The 7,175-nt window shown below is 40.9% G+C and overlaps 1 pseudogene; it reads right to left on the minus strand.

Moving 5' to 3' along the window:
* Window positions 1-4,906: 4,906 nt before the first annotated feature.
* Window positions 4,907-6,918, minus strand: LOC137943007 (L-type lectin-domain containing receptor kinase IV.2-like; annotated as a pseudogene).
* Between the last annotated feature and the right edge of the window lie 257 nt (window positions 6,919-7,175).

Below are 7,175 nucleotides of genomic sequence, written 5' to 3' on the forward strand. Positions count from 1 at the left end.
GGTACTTAACCCAAAACCATAACAAAATGTCTACATGAAGCTCCCCTCGGGTATGACTACTTCATCTTCTGCTCATGTTTGCAAGCTACATCATTTGTTGTATGGGCTAAAGCAAGCTCCTCGGGCTTGGTTTGAGAAGTTTCATAGCACACTTATTCTCCAAAAGTTTACACAAAATCAGTATGATTCATCTCTATTTTATCGTAAGTCTTATGCCGACATGGTCATTCTCTTAGTTTATGTGGATGACATCATCATTACTGGCACTAACTTAGGCTTGATTACCAAGCTTCAGAAGTATTGCATGCCACCTTTCATATGAAGGGCCTTGGACACCACACGTACTTCTTAGGGCTGGAGGTACATCACCGTCCTAATGGTCTTTTCTTAAACTAGCATAAGTATACTCAAGATCTTATTTTTCTAGCTGGATTGGAGGACACATCTTCAGTTGCTACTCCTATGGAGGTCAATGTCAAATACAGGAAAGATGAAAGGACACTTCTTGAGGATCCTACTACCTATCGGCGACTGGTTTGGAGTCTCATATACTTGACTACTACTCGCCCGGACATATCCTATATTGTGCATCAGGTCAATCAATTTACATCATCACCTCGGCACCTTCATCTTGCGGTGGTTCAGCGCATCATCTGCTATCTGCGCGGTTCTCCTACTCAGGGGTTATTTTTTCCTATAGACTCCGCACTACGACTAGTTGCCTACAATGATGCAGATTGGGCCGGATGTCCAGATACCCATCGATGTACTACAGGCTGGTGTATGTTTTTAGGGGATATGCTGATTTCTTGGAAATATAAGAAACAGGACCAGGTGTCCAAGTCATCTACCGAGGCTGAGTATCGCGCCATGTCTACTGCCTGTTTTGAAGTTCTCTAGCTCCATGGCCTTCTTACTGAGCTCAAGTTTCCTCAGAGCTCCGCTACACCACTTCATGCAGATAATACGAGTGCGATTCAGATTGCGGCTAACCCTGTTTTCTATGAGCGCACAAAGCACATTGAGGTGGACTGTCACTCTATCTGCGACACTTTGAAGTATCGGGTAATATCTCTTCCGTACGTTTCTTCAGATCTTCAAGTGGCTTATATCTTCCCCAAAGCATTGTCTCATCCACGACATAATTTTCTGGTTGGCAAATTGTTGTTGGTTGACTCACCAGCATCAATTTGAGGGGGCATGTTATGATATTTTGGGATGTATATTAGGTATAGCTTATGCTTGTTGAATGTTGTATTATGTACATAGCTTAATGGACTGGGTGGGATTGTGGTGGACCCATGGGCTGATATGTAATGTTTGGTAAACCTAAGTATAAATAAGAAAGAGGAGAGGGAAGGCAGATTTTTGCATTCCCGTCAACATTTAACCTTCTTTCTCCTTTCTATTGTCCTAATCGAGAAGCAAGAGAGTGTGAGGCTCCCTGTCGGGATTGTGCCGTCAGTCCCCGGAGGTCATGGTGGTTGTTTTCACCACCAATGGAGCTCAGAGGACTCTGTGTTTGAGGATCTATAAGCCGTGCGGTGTGGCGTTACGTCCCCGAGAAGACCAGTTCATGAACAAGTCTCGGCTGATTCGTCGGCCCTCATTCTTCAAGAAGATCATGGTTAACATGGCCCACATTGTAAGTGAACATTTATGGATAATGACTCTTCTTATTGAATCAGGATTTTATAAAGGATGCTCCATGGGCCTACATTGTGATAATCAAGCAGCTATTCACATTACATCAAATCCAGTCTTCCATGAAAGAACTAAACATATTGAGGTAGATTGTCATTTTATACGAGAAAAGTTTCAAGCAGAAATAATCTCTCTTAAATAAGTTTCATCTCAAGAGCAAGTAGCTGATATCCTTACCAAACCGGTTACATCCAAAATTCTATCTTATATATGTGGCAAGCTGGATATTTATGATGTATTTTCTCCTCCAGCTTGAGGAGGGGGTGTTGGAAGATGAACTCAATCCCACAACCTCAAGGCTAGAAGCCCACACGTCAAAGGAGTGGCAAAGTGGTAATTTATGATAAGTTCCATAAGGATGGCATAAAGATGTAAATACATTGTCTGATTATGTCTTTTAATATATTGAGTTGTAGCCCTAAGGGCATTGTAACATTATAAATAAGAGCTTTGGCTAAGAGGTAAGGCATTCAAGCATTCTCTTCTCTTTCATAAATCGTCCAGCTACCCTCTCATCTCCCTTGATGCATTCTCTCCTTCCCTTAATCCAAACTCTCCTCTCTCACATCTTTCTCCTTCCTCGCTCCTCTCTCTCTTCTCTCCTTCTTCTTCCACGTTAACCTAGAGTCCTCATGGGATCCTAACATCTACAATTGTAACCCTTTTCATGGTCATTGATAATATCGATTCCACATCCTCATCTTTCTTTGAAAAGGATGTTCCAGGAATTCGAGTTTATGCAAAGGGTGAGAGCTTCCTATTCAACTCCAATGATTAGTACATCAAATGATCCAAACTGCACTAAGAAATGCTCACTTTTTTCACAAAATTTTTTTACCAGCTTCACTCTGCTTTGCTTTTTGATAACTTCTCTTTGATGCCTTCAAAAAAACTAAGTTTGAAGTAACAGGCTCTTTTTCAATATCAATGATGATACGCCTTAGCGTTGCAATACAAAACATTTTTTTGTGGGACGGCCAACTATCTAATGAAACTTACAATAATTCAAACCATATGCCTTCCCAACATATTCTATCCCCTTTGGCTCTGACAATTGTACCATCCACTAATCTAATAGTTGCTCCAACATCATAGGCACATTGAAGTCAAGAAAAGCATAAGATTGTGCTTGTCTTTCCTTCAAATGTGGGTCGACTAACCTCTGTCTATGTTTTCTTCTTTTGGTTTCACCATTCTTGAATCTACTTATAATATTTGGCAGGTACATTGACATTAGTGGCATGGAATTCCTTAGATGGATTGTTCAAAGGGGCCTTGAATCTTTCTTTACCACTTTAGCCTTCTTTCCAGTATCATCAACTAGAACCTTTCCCTCACTATTGAAAATCTTTGGGCTTTTGATTTGTAAGAAGTAAGTGCCGATGCATTCTTCCAAAGCACATGTTGCTTTAGTCTTAGTTGATAAGTTGGAATTTTCTTTGCAAATGAGCATATTTGTCCAGCTTATGAATTCATGCTTCAATTGTTCCCAACTATCAATTGATTCTTGTGGAAGTTTGATGACCCTATTTTTCCTTACAAGGAACACCCAAACTATTTCACAAGAAGTTTTCTATTAGTGTTAGCATTACTAGAAGTCTCGATGAAGTGGGTGGTGTGCTTTTTTGGATTTTCATCTCCATTGAACTGTTGGAACTTGGCAGATGATACCCAATCAACATCCTAAGTTCTTGGATAAGACGTTTGTAGGGACTTACATAGGCTTGAGACATTTGACTCCCATCATCAAGGAGACTACTTCAAATAGTATTAAAATTAAATTCATTCAGAGCTTGCATGGCATTCGATCTGCCCTCAACCAGTTGGAATCCTCCGAATGTCCCATGCTGGTTAAGAAACAAATTAACTTAAGTCCTTGTAAATGTTTGGTATTTGTTTGTCGCATGAGAGAGTTCTCTCATATTAGCTACCGGAGATTTAAACTTGTTCATGAACTGGACAATTTGGGTATCTCTAGCTAAGATCTACTTGTCATGTTCCTTCATCAAAATTTTTAGTTATCTACTGGTGTACTTTAGTTATCTACTCCACAAATTTTTTTGCTTGAGTCATCATTAGCCAAGCACCTCTAAATTCTCCAACAATTTTCTTCTCTCAAACAATTTTCTTCATCAAAAATATTTCCCCCCAAAAGGTCTCCACACACCTATGGGGAGCCTTTATTTATAGGGTTGCAGGGTCATCCATCCCACTTTTTTCCCTCCTTTATCTTCTTTCTCTCCATTAATTAGGTACACATGCAAGGGGAGAGAGATATGAGGCAAAACTTCATTTTCTTCCTATGAGAGTGTGACACATTTCATCTTATCTATTTGAAATAGTGCCACATCTCCCTTTTGGTGGAACTTCCGACGACGCCATGTATCATCCATGTGTTACCTTCTTTGCTTGGATAGAGTTTTGTGTGACACCATGTGTCACTTCTGTGTCACCTTGTTTGTTTATGTGACACTGAGTAGCCATCTTACTTAATTTAATTTTGGTGGTGGCTTTAATATAATCCAGTTCTTCATGTCCATCAGTTGGACTAATCTCAACAATCGATCCAAATTTAGGTTGAAGATAATATATTAACTCTTTGACAAAATGTCTATACTTTGACAATTAAGGCCTTTGACTTTAACCATTTGTGTAAACAATTAGGTTCCTTCAATAAACATCTTTGATTTTATCCAACAATTGACCATCAGTTAATTGGGATCAGGTTCCTTCAATGTTGATTGTTAATCAATATAGATGAAAGGTTGATTGAGGTTCTAATTTTAATTAATAAATTTCTTGCCTACAAAGGGTAATTTCAGAATTATAAAAAAGTATAAAAGAAGTTAACTTTTGTATTTGTGGGGCCATCATAAATTGGTAAAAGGTAATGAGGTGCATCTCACGAAAGATTTCATACAACATGTACATGAAGACAATCAATTTATTGATATTTGATTAAATGCTCATAATTGATTGAAAAAGGGTTGTTAGTTCTTCATATCTCACTAAAATTTTAAATTTTTTGGACATCATACATTAGTAGTGCCGAACCTTTGAAAATTTTGGATTTAGCTAAATAGCAATAACCCCATCTTTTGAAATCCATAAAAATCCATATAGTTTTATAATTTTATGAATTTACAAACTTTATTCAAGTATCAAATAGTAAGTATAATTCACACACCAAAGGCATAATAAATCATCGACCGCCTGAAAGTAGGGACTCGACCACGGACGTAGTTTGACTAAATCCATAATCCGTGGAAGAATTATAGCAGCTTGTTAAGCTGTCGTAATGTTCACTCTTCTCTAAATTGTTCCAAGCCACTAACTCCGTTAAAGGGGCATCCCCATCCAAAGTCTGCAGCACTTCTCTCATTCTAGGCCGAGCCTCTGCCACTGGATGCGAGCAAAGCAAGCCAAGCTTCAGTACTAGCTCCATTTCATCTTTGATATAATCACCCCCGAGTTTGGGATCACTCGACTCTAGGATTGATCCTCTTTTCCAACAGCTGAAAACCCATTCCGTCAAAACCAACTCCTCCCCTGATACAGTGGACGTGCGTACGGGCCTCTTTCCAGCGGCGACCTCGAGCATGAAAACCCCAAAAGCGAAGACATCTGAACTGGTGGTAACTTTGCTTGTTTGTATGAGCTCCGGCGCCATGTACCCAATCGTTCCCACGATGTGGGTAGTTCTAGGACCCGCTCCGTGGTCGTATAACCTTGCCAAACCGAAGTCGCCTAACTTCCCGTTCAGTTTTCCGTCAAGCAGAACATTGCTGGCTTTGACGTCTCTGTGGAGGACTATCTGCTCCCATTCCTCATGTAGGTAGAGAAGACCTGAAGCTACTCCTTTTAATATATTGAATCTTTGATTCCAATTCAGAGTAGACTTGTGATCGAAGAGGTATTTGTCAAGACTGCCATTGGGCATGTAATCATAGACTAAGAGAAGCTCTCCTTTACGCCGGCAGTATCCAAGCAGTTGTACCAAATTGCGGTGGCGCATCTGACCCAGGCTCACGATCTCGGCAACGAACTCTTTCATCCCCTGTTTTGAATCATGAGAAACTTTCTTCACAGCAACTTCAATCTTGGACGAGGGTAGTATACCTCTATAAACCCGACCAAAGCCTCCTATTCCCAAAAGCTCATTTTCTCTGAATCCCTTGGTGGCAGTGAACAAGTCCTTGTACCTGAACCTATGGGGTCCGTACTCGCGTCCCAATCTTCCACCACTTCACTGTATTTGATCTTCCTTCTCACAATAAACATAGCTGCAGAGACGGCGGCTAACGTGAGAAATCCAGTAATGATGGGCAACCCAATCGTCAAAACCTTAGTTTTCGGTTTGCGTGTCATTCGAGGAAGTGCGGGGAGGGAAGAAAGATCCAGATCTTGAGCTTGGCCGTTCATCTTGTAGCTCCATCCGAGTATGTAGTGACACGCCACAAGCCGGCCTGTAGCCGAAGAGAAGCCGACATACATGGGGTCTAAGAACACAGACTCAAGGTCGACAGCTGCAGAGAGAAGCGGGCGCTGGGGTTTGGGTACGTTAACTGGAGCCACTGTTACGTTGAGCAGCTTATCCACTCCATCATATTCTATCCAAGTCTGAACGGGGCTTCCACTACTGAGGCTGAAGTTGTTCCAGCGATCGTCAGCAAAATAAGCAGCGGGAGCTGAGCCGATAGAGACCAATCCATTGATATCGATTCCGATATGGTTAGCGTCGACATCTCTGTTCTCGATGTTTTTGGCGGTATCATGCTCGACCGCAAAGATGTGATTGGTTGGATCCCCATTGTTACTCGAATTGAAGACGCCAAAAAACTGCGCAGGTAAGCTTCCGGGAAGCTGAAATGACGGAGAAATAACGAAGACAAATCCCTGGCCGTTGAAATTGGGATTTATAGGGACGATGGCAGAAACGAATGTGGTGGAGAAAGAGAGAGTGGAGTTACCGGTGGACGAGTTCTTGAAATGTAAAGGAGCCTTATAGAAGGCACGGCTTTTGTGCGTTATGGTATAGTTAGTGAGACGGAGGAGGCCGTTGTGGGTGACGGTGGCCAGGTCTCCGAGGATCAAGTCGGCGTTTGTGAATCCGTTGTAAGCGAAGTCTGTGCGATCAGGATGTACTGGCCCGAAGAGGACCATGGTTAGTAATATTTTGATGAACATGGCAGAGAAAAGTCTGTTCTCCGACATGGCCGTGGCCTAATGGGGTTGAGACGTTTGTAAGACGTGGTGTGGTTTTATTTAACGAAAGACAGAGAAGAGAGGAGCACAGAAACTTACAGAGAAAGAGATTTGTTTTATCTTTTTTTTCTTCTTCTCAGATTTTATGATTTTGTGATCGAAAATTATTAACTAAGTGAAATAATAATTTTCTCTCTTAGTTTCTTCTTTTTCAATGGTTATTTGTTATCAAATAACAAAAAGATATCTTTGTTTTTTTGTTTGTA

Source organism: Aristolochia californica, unplaced genomic scaffold (genome assembly GCF_029961685.1).
Source record: "Aristolochia californica isolate CCGP_79_NKW_82.1479 unplaced genomic scaffold, dmAriCali1.0.hap1 SCAF_10, whole genome shotgun sequence".
NCBI classification, from domain to species: Eukaryota; Viridiplantae; Streptophyta; class Magnoliopsida; order Piperales; family Aristolochiaceae; genus Aristolochia; species Aristolochia californica.